The sequence below is a fragment of the Cygnus olor genome, chromosome 19, assembly GCF_009769625.2.
Source record: "Cygnus olor isolate bCygOlo1 chromosome 19, bCygOlo1.pri.v2, whole genome shotgun sequence".
NCBI classification, from domain to species: Eukaryota; Metazoa; Chordata; class Aves; order Anseriformes; family Anatidae; genus Cygnus; species Cygnus olor.
Window position 1 is genome coordinate 8,408,868 of NC_049187.1, and position 17,218 is coordinate 8,426,085.

Here is a 17,218-nt window from a genome sequence, read left to right on the forward strand (position 1 = left end):
TGTTCTCCTTACTACTGATAGCAAAGGCGGTGTGGTATCTTGGGTTGTGATATTTATTGCTTGCAGCTTAGTTTGATTCACTTGAACCTGAATTTCCAAGCCACATTAAAGTCAAGGGGTGTGAATCCACTTAAATTGAAACCAAATGACAGCTGGCTGGGATCCCTGGGAAGGGAAGCTGTGGAGCAATGCATGCTTCCCACTGAAGCTGATGGGGAAAGTGATTTTATACCTTTGTCAGTGGGAGAACTCCCATTAGCTGCTGGTGGCAAAATCAAGTTTCTAATCAAAGTATATATCCAGTGCCTGTGCTTGTAAGCTTTGTGTGTGTGTGCATGGGGAACTGAAATGATGAAAGCTCATCTGAAGCCTCAGCCTTGGAAGCTGATGCAGGTTGCTTAGGTCCAGGCTGAGCTGCTGTGGGGATATTCATGAGGAGAAGAGACAGTTTTCAGCCTAGATAATTAAAAAGTAATTTGACACAACCACAGAATAGCATTCCGGGGACTAGAGGCACCATGTCTTCTTCCTCATTAATTAAAGATAATCCAAAATTACTGTCTTTAATTACTTGCAGAGAAGGGCTTAGTAGCTCTAACATGATGCAGTGTTTGAAGCTGAAAAATTCCTCAAGTCCCAGGACAGCGTGAACCAGCATCCCCTTGCAGTGCCACGAAAAGTAAATATCTTTATGAACAATTAAGATGTGTAATTCTGAGTTATTGAGGAGATGGGTTGGGGTGCCCACAGTATCAGGATGTTCTGCAGCTCTGCTGGTGTTGAGACACTTGAAGGGTTAGTTTGCTTTCTTCTCAAGTGTCTTGTGTTCTTAATCCATGTTGAATTAGTTCCAGCTATTAGCAATAATTGCTAGCTTCCCCATGAAGATGAGCTGAGTACTGCAGAGCTGATAGGTACAGGTTTATCCACAAATGATCTTTAGGTGTCTCCATGTCCCTCTGTTTATGTGCAGGTGAGAAACTCTCATTATTTCATGCTATCTCTAAGTGCATATTGAGGAGTACTAATGCAGTGTTTGCACTTGAGGCACCCCAATGCAGAAATGCTTGGTTCAATCTAATTTTTTGCAGCTGTGTGCTTAAATTTTGAGCTTACCATGAGCATTTTTCCTCCTCATCCAGATCACAGCAGGAACTAATCTTTTACCTGCTGGTCCTCAGCTGTCATCCATTTGCAGATTGAGTCAAAGCAGACTTGGAGGAAAGATATGGAAAAAGAGGGGATAGTGTCTCTGACCTCTGGGCAGTGTTGCCAGTCCCAGAGATGGCCTGGGGGGGGTGGTGGGTGTCTGCTGGAGAGCCAGAGAGCTGGGAGTGGTGGGGCTGGCACTGGTGTGTGCTGGGGTAAAAAGGAAATAGGGTGGCACTACTTGCAGTCTGTGATGTTATTTGCCAAACAGGCCCCTGAAAATGGTGCTAAAAGCCTGGGGAATATAACTGGGAAGTTGTGTGGGGGAGTCTGAAGCTGGTGGAAAATATGCAGTTAAAAGCACTTTCTGAAGTACTGTTGAAAAGGTGAGAATTGAGCTCTTATGGGGTGCAGCTGCTGCTTGTCAGGCCCTGGGGTGTGTGGTGCTGGGCCTGAAGCTGAGCCCTGTCCCCCCCCAACTGGGGGCTGGGTGGTCCTCATCCAGGAGCAGGGAGGGGGGAAGGTGGGAGGAAGAGCTGCTTTCCATCCCAAATCCTGTTCAGGGTGTGATCTTATCCTTTTTGTCTCTACCCCCAATTCCCTGTAAAATGGGAATGAGGGTTTTTGTTCTGTGTTTTTTTTATGGGGCTATCATTTTCTTTCAAACAAAGCCTTTGGGTTCAGGTCTGGTTCCATAAGACATACTTGAGGTCATGCCATACAGCCCAGCTGGGCTTGTCTACTTGCCTGTGGTGTTCCCTTCCCTCTCCATTTTATAGGTTGCTTATAGCCTTGTGGATCCTGAGCTCATATGTTCCTATTGAGCTGCTTCACACTAAATCATCATTAACCATTACCGCTCTTCCTTAGTGTCTTACTCTGATTTCATGCTGAAATAATTTTTTAATCTCTTTTTGGAATTATCTGAGCTTTCTGTAAGTCTGGCATTGCGATGCCATAATTTAAGAAAGGGGTATGGGGAGGCACAGAAGATGGCACAAACACTGTGCAGTTCATCTCACTGCAGCAAGCTAAATGCACGCTTGCTGGACAAGAGATCAGACTGATATGTTCATTTCAGAGCCAAGACGTGGGGAATGTTTGTGCTATGCAGAATTCAACAGAGCAGAGAGGGCTTAAAGCTCCCCCAGTCATTCCCTGCCTACGACAAACTGTGCCATCACGCTGCTGCAAGGCAGGAGCCACATACACCGTCTAGCCTATATAAAAAGGGAAAAAGTACGAGCATGGCTTTGAAAAACCATTTATAGTTCCCACTGCAGCTTGCATAAGTGTCACCTCGTAGTGTCTAGCCAGGAGACAACTGTCTGTAGCTGTGAGCCCAAAACCTGGGGCAGCTCCTGAGCCGTGTTGGTGGCGAACAGCCCTGTGTGCTCACAGCCTTGGAGCTGGGCTCTCCCTGCATCAGCTCTTTCCAGCGTGTGGAGGAGCCTGGGATGCAAGTCCTTCTCCAGTGAGAGCAGCAACAAAAGTCACTCTTTAGCCACTGCCAGCTAAATGGAAGAACTAATCAATCTGTCCTGCTCTGCTTGTTTAATGTTCCTCTTCTGCAGAGAAGTGAGACAGTTACTTACACTTTCCAATATGTTGGGACAGTCTTTTGGCCTCAAAATGCTCCAGAATAATGAAAAAGTCTATTTACAGTAGCAAAAGCTCAGTCTGCTCCCTCCTGGGATTAATTTACTACACTGGGATTTCTGAGAAGACTGTTTTCTGTCTCAAAACTAAGAGTGGCTTGGCAGCTGCTTATTAATGCCAGGTATTAAGCTTTCTCAAAGGTACCATGTGATTTATTTCTTAAAGAATTTTGTCAACCTTTTAGAAGGGGAAGGGGGAAAATAAAAACCTTTCCTCCTGTGGTGACAGGAGCGTGGTAATGCTGCTCTTGGACCACGGATGCATTTGAGGGAGGAGAGCCCTGCTGGAGCTGCAGGCGGTGCTTGCACAAGGGGCAGGCTGCAGTGGGGCTGCCCCAATCCCCCTTGCCCCAGGGCTGCTGGTGTTCCCAGGGATGGGGAAGGGCTCAATCCCATCACTGCAGCAGCAGGCCAGGCAAACACAGCCCAAATACAGTCCTAACCTGGGGCTGGGGCGAGTGCATCCACTGTAATCGCCTCACTTTGCAGGGCCTGATGGCTGGTCCCTGTTTCAGGAGTCAGGTTTGGACAAGGAACTGCTGGGACAATCTCCTGAGCTTAAACTGCCATTTCAGCTTCCAGCTTTGCGTGGTTTTCAGCTGTAGTTGTGTGATTGTTCCTGCAAAATATTCTGTCTGCGTTGCCGTGCGTTTGGGCGTGCAGAAATGCAGCTGCTGCTGCTGTGGAAGCTGGTTTAGGAGCAGTGGGACCCAGCAAGGTGCTCGTGTCCCGGGGGAGCTGTGCTGGAAACACCCCAGGAGGGCTGGAGCTGCCCTGTGTTGAGGCTGTTGAATCCTGGGCAGCAGCAGATGGATTATAGGCAATGAGTTTTGCGCTCTGCTGTCTGATGTTGTGGTGGGTAAGTGAAGAGGACAGCACTGTGAGCACCAGACACATCCTATTATCTGGGACTGGCTAAATCTCTACCTTCTGGGGACTGGCTAAATCCCCAACTTCTGGAGGCTGCTGTGTTTATTACAGCTGTGGTTTTGCTTTGCTATTTTGCTGTGGAGGAGTACGCGGGGAGGTTTTGACACTTGATGCTGTTTGCCTGCCCAGTGTAGAGCCGTATCTCTGCTGCCCTGATCAGTGGGATATATTTATTTCTTCTGAAAATTGGTGCCTGGAGCAGTGCCATAGGGGAGGGCTCTTCTCTGGGTGGTGGTGGGGGAGTGCTGCCCCTTCCCACCCCTCAGACTCAGTACAGCCCTAGCACAGGGAGCGGGGACTTTACCTATTGCAGGTCCATCCCCTGCTGTGGCACACTGGGATTTATTCACCCATGTGAAAAATGAACAAACCCAAGCGCTATGCTGAGAGGAGTACAAAGGAAACTGGTTTTGTCTTCCTGCATTCCTCTCGCCCCGAATGCAGACTCTGGCCTTTTCCCTCCTTGGCTTCCCAGCCCTGTGCCTCCACGCACATGCTATCTTGCCGGTGCATTTACATTCTTTGAGCCGAAATCTGACTCGGAGCTCCCGCCGCAGCTTCGATTCACAAAATTCCAGGCTCACGTCACCAGAGTCAGTTAGGAAAATCAAAGCACAGAAGAAATGAAAAAGCCGGCTGTGTATTGTAGTAGAAGTGCTGGGAGGTTGCTGTTCCAGGTCGCAACTGTCATTTCACTTCTGTCTCGGGATGCCAGTTGGTGTACAGCAGTCCCAGAGCTATATGAAGGGGTTACAGGTTTGTTCGTTGCAGCCTATAGATTCTATAGCAAGACAGCTGATTTTCCATTACTGAGAGGCTCTGGACCCCAGAGGGTCCCTGAAGACAATTATTCCTGAGGCTGACCAGCTCATAAATTTCACATTTCATTAAATTGGTTGCTCTTGTTTTAAAAACAACATCCCAGCTGTTCCTCGTGTCCACCTCAGGTCTAACAAGGAGGGGAAAAAGTAAGATTGGTCCAACAGTCTCCAGGACTGTAGCTTTTTCCATACGATACCTTCTCAGGCATTAAAGGTCTGCTAGACTCGTTACGATGTCTTTGAGCTGCGAGATGTTTGGCAAGAAGAAGTCCCTTTTTCTCTTGCGTCAAGAGAAAGCCCTGGTATGTATGAGAAATGCAAATAGCTTGGCTAATTCGAGAAGGCAGCGGGGAAGATTATGGCCCGTGTCCCGCAGAGTGGGGTTACATGTTGGCCTCTGCTCCTCGTGCAGCGTGGGTTGTCAGCTGGAGCTGCACTGCTGTCTAACCTCTGGACAGGATAAGTGATGAACATAGCAAAGCCAAAAGCAATTCAGCTCCTAGGAGGCAGCTGATATGCTGCGACATTCTTTTTCTTGCAGGAGATTTATTTTCTTACCAGATAGCCTCAAAATTCTCCTGTTGAACTCTTTCCTGGATGTGAAAGAAATCCTTGTATTTGCTCACACGTTGATGCACTCTGCCTGCTCGCTAGAACCTCTTGCACTTCCAAATTCGCTTACAGAATTTAAGTAGGCTGAGGAGAACAAGCATTTGTGATGGCACTTGCCTCTTCTTTCTGCCTTTCACTGAAGCGTAGCAGCAGTCTTGTCTGTCACCTCTAAATACCGAGGTTTTTCGTATGGGTTCCAGTGTGTGCAGGTGGGCTGCAGTGTAACCATGTAAAAACTAGACATGATGGTGAAAAATCTGTGGCAGGGATGTTCAGAGAATTCTCAAAAGCCACAGAAAGCTGGAATTTTGCTGCCTGTCTGCTAACAATGCCCATAGATTATCTCCTGTTCACATTACTGTGCTTTAAAAGAGACAGGAGCTGTTGCTCTCCTCATCCCCAGGGCTATTGATGCCAGCCCAGCATGCAGGGAACAAGGGAGCCCCTGTTTAACCTAATAATGTTAACTGCGTAGCCAGCGAGGGGATGAATAACCCCGTAGCGCTAACTGCCTTTCAGCGTAAGCACAATGATGAAAATGTGCTGCTTAATCGTGGAGCCTTCGGTGTGCCTGCGAGAGGAGTGATGTTCCCACCTGGTGCTGGGGAGGGTTAAACGGAGCCTTGGGAGGGAAGGTGTCCTCGCTGGGAGGAGAGGATGCTACGATGGCCAGAGCACTCTTGTTTGCTTGCCTTGCCTCTCCCAGGACTGCCTGCAAGGAGGTAAATCACTGAGTGACAGCCCTCTGTTCTTCACGGCTTCGTCTTCAAATGGCAGTGCTCTAATTTCACACCTTCAGAGTTGCTGGGACAAATTCTGCATCTAATCTGTCCAGGGTTTTTGTGCGAATAGCCTAACTTTCTCTTGATTTTTGCTGTGATGCCACCGCTGTTAAAAGAAAATGCTGCCTCTGTTCTGTTGTGTGTGTGTTTTGTGTGGGAATTGCCATCTGAGAGGATCTGCGTGTGAATTAACTTCTGTTATGCTTCACTTTTTGACAAGCAAATGTTGATCTCCCTTCTGCTATTAAATGATACCTGGGCTGCCACAAGCTGAATGTCTTCTGTGAGCCGAGATGCTCAGTGTCCCCGAAAGCTGAACTGTGAATTGCAAGATCGGATTCCTTCTGTGCTTGTGGGACTCCAGTAAATGAAAAGCCAGAGTAGGAGAAGCAGCGCGCACAGCTTACCAAACTTTGTACATCAGAGTTGCTGCAACACTACAGACAAAAGCGTTTCCAGCCTGTCTGAAGAATTTGCTCAATGGTCCATGCATAATCTACAGAGTTGAGAAATACGGAGTCAGGTATTTAGGTACTCCTCTGGGGATGCAAAAATGCAGGTGCTGAAGAGGCTGGCATATGGCTTGATTAGGAAATGATGTAACTAGCACATCTGGGAGGTTCCTAATATTAGGACACACTTCAGCTACTATAAAGTATGTCAAAATCTAAACTTTCTGTGATGTGACTGAGCAGCTTTCAGTACCATACTGCACATGCACCCATAATTGACACATGTCTGTACCCTGGAATTAGTATTGAATTAAACCAGAGCATGTCACACCTGAAAAGAGCCACTTCTTTCTTGCCCTGCCTCAAAGTAAATGAAATGAAAAGTCACTTGAAGGGTGTTATTAAGAGCTTTCTGAGAATTATGTTGATGTGATTGCTTGTTTTGCTGTTGGCAAGCTTTGAATCTCCAGGACTAAAACTTGTGGATGCTTATTTACCTTCTGCAGCTGGAGAAGCCGGGTTTAAATCCCTGCTCCAGAACAGGTAGGCAGTAGGTCTCAAAACAAATATCTAACATTGGTTTTCTCTGAGTAAGCGACTGATCCATCAAAGAGCCAGTACTAGAGCTGGGAAATAATTTAGGCGTCTTCCCCAGGCCAGCAGTTCAGTCGAGAGGTGCTTTCCTTCAGCTGTCGTGGCGGGCTACCAGCCCACAGGAGCCATGTCTTGCTGCTGGAAGTGCTCAGCCCAGTCCCTGCTGATGTCTCCTGGTACCTGTTAGAGACTAGACTGCTTGCTGCTGCCTCGAGACAAATTAGCGGAGGGTGTGGGAGAACTGCTTGCTCAATGGGCCTGCCTCTGCTGCAGAGGCGTTTTATGAGGAGCATGCAACTGGTGTTACTGGGACAGGTGCTGCTCCTGCTGGTTGCTCTGAGTTTCCTTTCCTTGTCTTCTGTGAACCTGATTTCCTCTGCTCACATCTGCTTTCCACATTTGCTGCCTCCTCTATTCCTCGACGCGGGTCAGAGCTGCTGTGCAGGGGCCCAAGTGCCTGCCCTGTCCGTGGGGGCTGCCCAGCAGAGCCAGAGCCCCTCCAGAGCTGTGGCCTCAATGTGCAGGGGGGAGCCCACATACAGGAGCACAACTCGGGCTTTCCGTGAGTGGTTGTCTTTATTCAAATACCAATCTCAGCACCTTATTGTGTGGGGGAAAAAATGGTGAAGCAAAGAACCTTCATGGGGCAGTGGGATTTCTTTGTTTGTGAATAGTTCTGCTGATGTACTTGGGTGTAATTAGGCAGAGGTCAGGTGCAGGGGCTTTAAGAAGGAACTTAATTTTAAAATTTTTTGGAAGTTTTAAAGTTGGACTGTTTGTAATTGTGTTCTTTTGATTGTCTGTCGTATTATAGATGTTCTTGGAGAGCTGAGAGGAAAGGCAGCTTGCAAATTCATTAAGGAACTCTTCTGTGAACCTTGTGATTTCCAGTGGCATATCAAAAAAATCAGCTTAGAAAAGCAGCAAGTGTTTTAGGTGCCTGGCCAAGCAGCAAACATCCTCCAAGTCATTTATTGCTAATCAGAGGCAGGAAAAACTCCTGCAATGAAAAGTGGAGTTACTTGGAAGCTGGAATGTCCTTTCATTTGAACACAAATAGTTTTTCATCGTTTTCTCTGTGAATTGGACACATCTGTCTTAATTATACAGATGTAATATGTAAAAAATAAGGCATTTGGAGTAAAAGGTATTACCTTTCAGTGATGCTGCAGGAAGTGAATGCAGGAGTTAGCATGACCTGCAGTATCTGTAGCCGTTTATTCCAGGGGACTGGACTTCTGCAAGGCTGCTCCAGAATCAGTGGGATGCAGAAGGGTCTTAAGGACAAGGTAGCAATCATTTGTGGATTTTCTGACACTGCGGTGTCCATACTGCTGTTAGCTTCCTCCCAATATCTTCAAATGCCAAAAGAAATCTGAGTATCTGTTCCCTTTTGAGGGGAAAATGCGGTCCCAGAGGTGTAAGAAACGCGAAGAAAACAAGAGATGAACGCTTCCATGACATAATGTCAGGGATGTGACTTGCCAATCCAAACTTGGCTGGCATATCGATGCAGTAAGCTGTATCCAGTCGGTAAGCAAATGGTGTCACCCTCTTCCCAGATCCCAAACAACCTCCTTAATGTGTAGGCAGCAGCCGCTGATCCTCATGGAACAAACATGTCCCCTTCCAGCAGGAGAGACAACACAGGGTCCTTTGATTCCTCCTAATTGCCTTTCGGTGTTTGTGGTCCAATTGTACAGTTTCTGCAGAAGTTCAGTAATTTTGGTTGCTGGCTTGCTCTCCTTGCTGACCTACAAATACCAGTTTTCAGGGAGAGATTTATGAGCAGCATAAAATTACCATCTTGTAAAAGCACAAATCACGGCTATAAATAGGGGTCTGGAATATATGCCGGAGCCCCAAGGGAATAGTGGCTCTCGCTTTGTCTGCGCAGGATAGCCCTGCGAACCCGGGTTAAGGAGCCCAGTGCTCTGAATCTTGTAAGCTGGCTCGGAGCCAGCCAACCTTCCCTTAATCCCCATCCTTGTGAGGATGGAAATAACATCTGGCCAGGCTGACAGTGGTCAGGCTGTATAGGAACGGAGAGCTCTGAAAACTGAACCTCCTCGAGCCTCGTATGCATTTATCTTCCATTGCAGAACATCAGCAGGCAGAGTTTGTTTTCAGTGAGTTATTTAGCAGAGAGGGGGATTAAGCCGAGGGCTAGCATTGATTAACCCCTGCATGTTGAGCTGTTTAACAGCGTAATGGATTAGTCATGTTTGCTGGTGACCTTTGTCAATTGAATCCTCTGTCAGAAGTCTCTGCTGTCTTTTTAAACATACAGATGCTTAAAAGCGGAGTCTATGGAAAAAATGTCCCTAAAGCGAGTAACTGGCTTAAAGCATGGGACTGGGGAGGACAGTCCTGGAATTTCTGATTTTTGGTTTGGCACAGAGATAAGCCATGGGCACCCCACTTCTGCAGCTGGCTACTTCACGTTGCCCATCAAATGAATCAAAGTGCTTGTGGAGTTCTGTATTAGAGCCAGGCGTGAGGCAGAAGTTGTCTAAGTGGACATGCATTGCTGGAAAAGGACTGAATTTTCTGTGGGACTTGGAAGATTGTAGAATGAGATTCCAGCTTGGGATAGGAGTTAATGTCACCCTGGAAATTAAATCAGTCATGCTTGGTGATTAGGTAGTTGACTTGAAATAAAGGAAGGCATGGGGCAGAGATGCTGCGAGCATAATTGTGTGAAGCTCCATTGCCTTTGAAGGAGCTATGTCAATTTAAATCCACTGAGCATCTGATCTAGATATGCATTTCTGCTGCTAAAGCCGGGATCGGGGGGAGGAAAAACTGCTCTGTGGGGCCAAACACGACCCCAAGATGAGCATGTGTAGGAGACTGAGGGAAAAAAGGGGATGTCCCAAACCAGGAGAGGATGGGCCAGGGTGGTCCTGCCTGGGCCCCCGCAGCACCCCTAGCTGCAAGAGGACAGGGCAAGGGCTCCTCGTGGTACCCAAGGGCTATGGAGGGCCCTGACTTCGCTCAGCCTTGGGCCCAGTGGAATGTCTGGATGAGGGTTTCTCAGATCTTCCATTTCCTCAGCAGCGCCATGAAGCTGTTATACTTGACTTTACAAGCAAAATACCTTCCCGCTGCAGCCAGGAGTTTTCTGGGCTCATTTTGCTGTAGTACAAGTCAGGTCAAGAAGTTTGTTTGGTTTACTAAAGAAGATACTTCAGTTCAAACAAGACTTGATTCAGCGAAGCCCCATGGCCTCTGAAACTTGATCCCCTCTGGCCTCGTGATTTATGAATACAAAGCTGGGGGGAAGTCTTGCTGGAAGAAAACAAGCTGTATGGAAAAAATAAAGGCATTGGAGCAGGTAGGTGTTAGACACCCACCTGTGTGGAAGTGGCACAGCTGGGAGGTGTCATGAGCTGTGAAGTGCTCTGCCCTCCTGGGGGGATTTTCTTCTCTGGAGTGGAGCAGCTGAGGATGGTTTGGGGTAGGTGCCCTTTAGCAGAGGGTTTGGACTGGGGTCTTCTGTAGCCCTGTGCTTTTGTTTTGCACAAATGTGGACAGAAGTGGAAGGAGAATTAATCTGTAGCAGCACTGAGGTGGTTTGGTGGTGGTCAGAGGTGGGGCTGCACCAGGTGAGCAGTGATCAGGACAGGACCCAGCTGTCTTCCAGCCTCCCCTCCTGTTTCTGAAGTGTCCTGCCAAATTCCTGTTGTGAGCAGCACTAAAAAAGACAACATCTGGTCCTCATCAGGACCACAAATTTCTATGCTAGCTTAATCTCCTCCCCCCAGTGTTAATTATACAGATACCGATGTGCTGATGTTTAGCTGTTGCCTATGTGCATTGGATGCCTGTGGATGCTGGGGGCTCTGTGCGTGTCTGCAGAACCCCCAGCAAGCGGAGTGCTGCTTCCCAGAGCTGGCAAAACCACGGGGAGTGATGAAGCTGATTGCATCCTGCAGTATTTGCTGTGTCACTGTACCCAACTTTTAACTCAGTTACAAACTGTAGGGCAAATATCAGGGTTCCTAGAGATCTCCCAGGTTGTTTGGGGACAGTGCTGCAAGTGAGAGGGAGATGCAAGTATGTGTGCACATAGGTAGCTTGCTTGTTTTCCGAAAGTTATGGGTTGGTTGTAGCTCAGATACAAAGCACAGCAGACTGCAGCCTGTCTGCCACCTGTTCCCTGACTCAGTTTTGTGAGAATACTTTTAATGCCCAAGGAAAGAACAACTAGGGTTGATACTCTGCTATGGTCTCTCTTTCTGGATCAGATGCTTGAAGGGATGGGAAACGCTGGTGGAGTATGTTGCATGTCTTGAAAATGTGGCCAGAATACCTTGGACTTCTACAGAAAGGTGTCTGAAGAAGAGACCAGCCAGTCTGAAATTTCAGATAGATGCAAGGGTTGGTAACAAATCCAGCAGCCTGTAGATGCTACAGAAAGATGCCAGCCCTGTAATGTATCATCCCTCAAACCATCGAGTGTCTGCTGTAGGGAATATGGGGACTTGTGGGTGCTGCACCCTGGAACCCAGCAGAAGTGAGGGGTCTGGACCTTAGGCCAGGCTGTCTGGCCTGCCCCAGTGCTGCCCAAACTGGAAAAATCATCAGTGCAAAGAGGGAGTAAAATACAGCAGGGACTTGTGGAAAGGTGCTGATGTGTCTGAAAAGGTGACTTACTGGAAACACTGAACAGACAGAAGTAAAAATTAGTCATGTTAGAGACCACTTGGTAGCTGGATAGGATTCCTTGAATGATTCATCCACAAAAATGACTGCTTTGCCTGACATTTTATTTCCCCTCTCTATTTAGAAAGTAGCTTAGACTTACCGAGACTGTGGCCCGTTGTCTGAATTGCTTTTTGATAGCTGGGTGGTGCGCATAGCATCCTCGTATTCTCATAATTTCTAAACCACTGCTTCAGCAAGGGGGGGAAAAGACAACAAAACTAAGGGCTTTGTCACTCCAGAAGCCCTCAGAGGAATGAACCTGTAATCTTGAGAAATCAAAGGGGAATCCAGGGAATGTTGCTTTGTGTCTTTAATGCAATAAAATTACAAATGGAAATAGTTGCCTGTAAATTGTGTCAGAGTTAATTGACAGAAATACTGGGGAAAAGCTTTGGACGGAAATCTCCAGGTTTGAAGCTGCTCTGTTTCAGTGGAAGGACTAAAGAAAGGCCCATCAACTGGTGCAACCGAAATGTGCTGGGATGCTTATGTCAGTTACTAGACGTGGATAGAGTAATTCATAAATGAATTCATAAGTGATACCGATTTTGGGTGTGCTTGGACATGTAAAAAGTTCACTTTTCATATTGCTGCTGGTCATAGGGACAAAAACCTACCTGTGATTTTTTCACCAGCTCACGTGTGGGGACAAACCTCTCAAATGTCCTTGTTTGTCCTAAGGAGAGCATGCTTGATGTGAACAGGAGGGCCTGTCAGAGGGCCTGCCTGGTGCTTGCCAGCAAAGGTCGGTGTCTGAGGCAGGGGAAGGCTGAACCAGCTTGCGCTATGGTGGGAGCGGGAGCCCTGATTCTCAGCGCTGTGACCACACTTTCTTGTGAAATTCACGCAAATATTTTCAGGATTACCGAAACACAGAAACCATCAGCGGAAAAGATCTCTGGTCATCCAACCCACTCACGGCAGAGCAGGGTTGTTCCCAGCCATGTATAGCTTTGTCCAGACTGATTTGATGTGACTCAGGCGATCAGATTTTTTGCCACTTCCTCTGGGAAGTCTGATCTTCCATGGCTGAGGAGACCTTGATGTAAGGATTATTTTCCCAGTATCTTAGACTGAATTTTGTGGTACTTAATTTCCATCCAGTAATCTCGTTGAAACCATAAACTCTACCTGGTTGGTGTTGTGCCCTCCCATATGCATAAGCAGCAGACTCAGGTGGCACAGACTGAGAACCTTGCCACTTTCGGGGATTACAGAGCTCTGGAACTGCTGTAATACAGGGAAAAAAGGTAGCTTTAGAAATCTCTGCAGAGCAGAGATGTGAGCGTGGATTGCCATGCTTATAAAATCTATTCCACATACCGTTGGTTAAAATTTACAACTTCCAATTTCTTATGCAGTTTGATATCCCCAAATTTCCAGCAATTCATTTCAGGTGCAGGATTTTCCCTGGGTAGGATTCCAGCACATCTCTAGGCGAGAGTTCATCTTGAAGAATCTTACTGTTGCTCGTTGTGGTAGGGGAAAATGAAATGCAGACTTCTCCTTCGTGCAACATGAAAGCTTGCTTGTACTTAGAAACCCCCGGTTCTGGTATTCAGTAATATCAAATAACTGCATGGACAAAAACGGCACGGTTGAACACATGAAGAAGCAGGTAATGAGGGAGGATGTGATGTGATCACAGTTGACATCTGTCCTGATTGGCATTGCAGGTAATCTGAGGTAGCAAGGAGGAGAAGCACCTCACTTGTAGAAAGTGGGCTATACCATCAAAACTGCACATCTGCATTCCTGGAATAGCAACGAGAAACCCAACAATTGCTGGAAGAAGTGATCCTGGCAGACGGCGGGTAAGGCAAACTTGTGACCACCATTAAATTACAAGAAGTGGAGGTGCATGAAATGCGAGCTGTCACCTGCTCGTTTGATTCCTGTCAATCCCTTTTCATCCCAGAGGAAAATTCTAAAGCCTTTCTTATGGACAGGCTTGAAAAGAAACACTACAGTGGCCTAAATGGGAATATTCCTAGGAGGCACACGAGCCTGGCCCCTGAAGCCAAATGTCATGGGAATTCTGGACCCACGTGGAAGCCTTGTGGTTAGGGCTCACCTTTAATCTTCAGACATGATTACGATGGACAAACTAGAGCTCAGAAATTAACTCTGCAGTCCTGTATTCAACAAAGCCTTCCTTGGGGTCAGTGAGAGTGAGTAATTTAGGAGTATCTTCATTTTTGACCCTTGGGAAGATGACAGGGTAACTCATAGGTCCTCGTGAAGTTAGTGTGGAGCCTCAGGGCTTAACGTAATGCTTTCTGTAGCACCAAGGATTATCTGCCTGCAGTCTAGACAGATTATATAGGGTTTAGCCTGGGCTGTTGACCGCAGATCATAGGGCATTCGGAAATAAAACCGATATGGAAAGTGAATAGCAGCTCTCCTGCTGGTCTTCCAGCCTGGCACTGGGCACGAAGAGAGGAACCAGACTGAAAGGTGAAGGTGAACTGAGTTCATCCTTCTCAGTGGGCACAGCGGTGTGATTTCTGCCCTTCTGTGCTTAATATCAATGCAGTTCAAACACACAAGGCTTGGAGCTAACACCAAACTCAGGAGAAGGCAACAACTCTGGAAAAAGAGGAGGAGTGGAAAGTCTGTTCTCTTTATAATGCTATTTCCTCTATTAAACAAACCTCTTTGACTATGAAGCATTTAAACATACAAAAAAAAACAAGCCCCACCTTGTGCTGGCTGCTCTTTTCACTGATGGGGCTTGTCCTGGTGCCACCTCATGGCAAAAATCATTTAATTTCCACCAGAGCAGCTGAAGCCTGGATGAGAGCAGTCTGTCCAGCTCCCAGTGCTGGAGCTGTTTTGTAAAGGAATTGGCCTGCAAAGCCAAAACAGGTGTTTAACCACCAGAGTCATGTTCTTATTTTTGTTCTGAGACGAGATTTAACTGTAGGAAGAATTCACGTTAATCTGATTTAATTAATTTTGTAGCTGCTATCAGAACATAAAGCTCTTCTGAATGGTGTTTCAGCTGTAGATAGGTGGATAGTTTTTTTTCAAATCTCTTAATTCAAAATGTCTCAGCACTAAGCTTGTATTTTTTTCTTAAGTCTTGAATTTAAGGAATCCTTTCCATGGTAACAGGTGTGAGATTATAGGTCAGGATTATGACTTCAGCATAAAGCAATTCATAAAGGTTGGGTTGGGGTAGGGATGTGTTTTATCTTTACAAAGAGTAAAGGCAGGTTGTAAGATTAGGAGTAAAGGAGGAAAACTTTTTATAGATCGTGCTCTTCATGAATAGCATTTCCAATCGTTGCTGATAGCAGTTGTCTTCCCGGATTATTTATGCAACAGCTCAGGCAATTCTAAGAAAGCTTCATTTTTGATCTGTTCTCATCAGGTGTTCATAGGATTTAACTGGTTATCAGTAAAATCCAGTGTTTTTCTGATTATCCCAATATTTACTTTCAAACTAGAGAATGCCTTTGAGTTTTTTGGCTGAATGCTCTTGTTTCATAGTATATAAATGACTGCCAATTTCTGTTACCTGCGTATCTTGAGTCTTTTAAAGCTCACCAGTGTCTCCCATCCTATAAACAACAGCGGAGCTCAAGGCGCACTTAGTCTTTAATACTTTTATTAAAAAAAATAATATATCTCCTGTTCCTTAAAGACCTTTGGCCTTCTGCCCCTGCTGCAATCTATTCTTTTGGCTGTTGAGATGTTACCCCAACTGGCTGCTGGAGGGATTTGGAGTTGGCGTGACCCACCCCAACTCGTGTAAGCCTACTTGGAGCCCGCAGCAGCAGATAGATGATCCGGCCTGCTCCAGCTCAGAGGCTGGCTCTTTAAACTTGGCATGCAAATGCTGGAATTTTCCAGTTTGCTCTTACAAGCTTAATTCTGTGTGTCTCTGCTATTGTCGAGGAGGGGCCAACAGGTCTGTGCAAGCTTCTAAATCACCTGGAAAGCAACTGGAGACTGACTTGGACTGCTCAGCACAACTCCCTAGGCCAGGTTCTCAGCTGCTGTGTAAAGCAAAGTGGCTTCACATCTGGTGAGGGCATAGGTTTGGGTGTTCTGGCTTTTGCTTCGGGAGCCCTTGGAGTATGGGTGGTAGATGAGCACTGTATTGCTCCGACCTGCTTTTATTTCCTCATCTGCTGTGCTTTCAATGCGGTAGATATCCCCCTCCTATTGCTGTATGCCTCTGAAAGGGAAGGTGACCTCAACACTTCGAGTGTTCAGGTGGCAATGGGATTTTCACCTGCAGCTGGAGAAGACAAAGGGTCTCATCCCAAAACAATGAGCTGCTTGTATGGTCAGAAATGCCAACAACATCTGGGGTGAGCAGATAAAGGGTGCTGGTGCTTGTGTGGCTGAGGCTGAAATCAACCACCGAGGCTGCCAGTGTCTTGCGAGGGCTCTCCAGCTTCTGGGCAGAGATGAGGCGTCCATAGAAATATTGTGGATGAAATTATTGATTTGTTTTGCTATCACAACAAGTGTTACTGGGGAGGTGTCTCTGCAACCTGCAGGCTTTGCTGGTCCTTTTAGCTGCCGTAGGTCCTTATCTGTATGCCTGAGGTTCTCTCCATGTGACTGAAGGGGAGAGCGAACATCTCCCTCTGTGATGAGGTGTTTGAGTTGTGGAGTAGCTGCTCTGCTCCATGCCAGAGGCACCTGTGAGCCTGTGGGAAGGACTGTCTGTGAGTATTTGGGTATGTTGGAGCAGGAGGTGCAGTGGTGATGGATGCTGCCCTGGTGTTTGCAGGGAAGCACAGGTGTTACTCGTACCAAAAGAACTTGCCTCCAGGCTCCTCCTGGATACAGAGCCCAACTTAATTTGTCTTGCCAGCCTCCAGTCATCTGGTTCCTAATAAAAGGTGGGTACTGGAAGAGGCTTTCATCTGAGACGTGCCCGGGAGTGCCACTGGCACTGTACTCGCCCTGCGCATGGCTGCAGCCAGCACGTGTGAGCTGCGTGCCTCCTCCAGCTCCTGGCTTGGGCGTGCAGCCAGCGTGTGCCTCCCCTGCCTCCGGTGAGCGGCTCCATCAGCAAACAGCCTCCCGTGTGTAGCTCGGGCTGAGGCCTTTCCAGTCTTGCACGGAGGCTGGTAGGAGGGGAGGGCATCCCAACAGGTTGAGGTGAGGGGAAATGCTTCCTGCGTCTTTTTCCGTGGGACCATGAGATAGCCCCTTTAGGCTCCAAGCTGAGTGCGCTGGCAGCACCTGTTTTTCCTTTGCTCCCTTGCATGGATCTGGTGGGATTTGGCCTCTTGTGTTTTTGGGTTTTTGATGTGCCAGCTGAGAGCAATCACCTGCCCAAGGAGCTTTTGGCAGCTCAAAGATCGATGCTGAGCAAATAGCTCAGTGTAACCCCTGTTGTACTGAGCCTTCCAGCAGATGTCCCAAAGCAGGGACAGGATGAGTGACCCCAAATCACGTGTTGTCCCCCTGATTGTTGATGATAAACAGAAATGGCCACTGACCTGTTTCTTGCGGTGCTGAGTGCTGAACCCTTGGATGAGGAG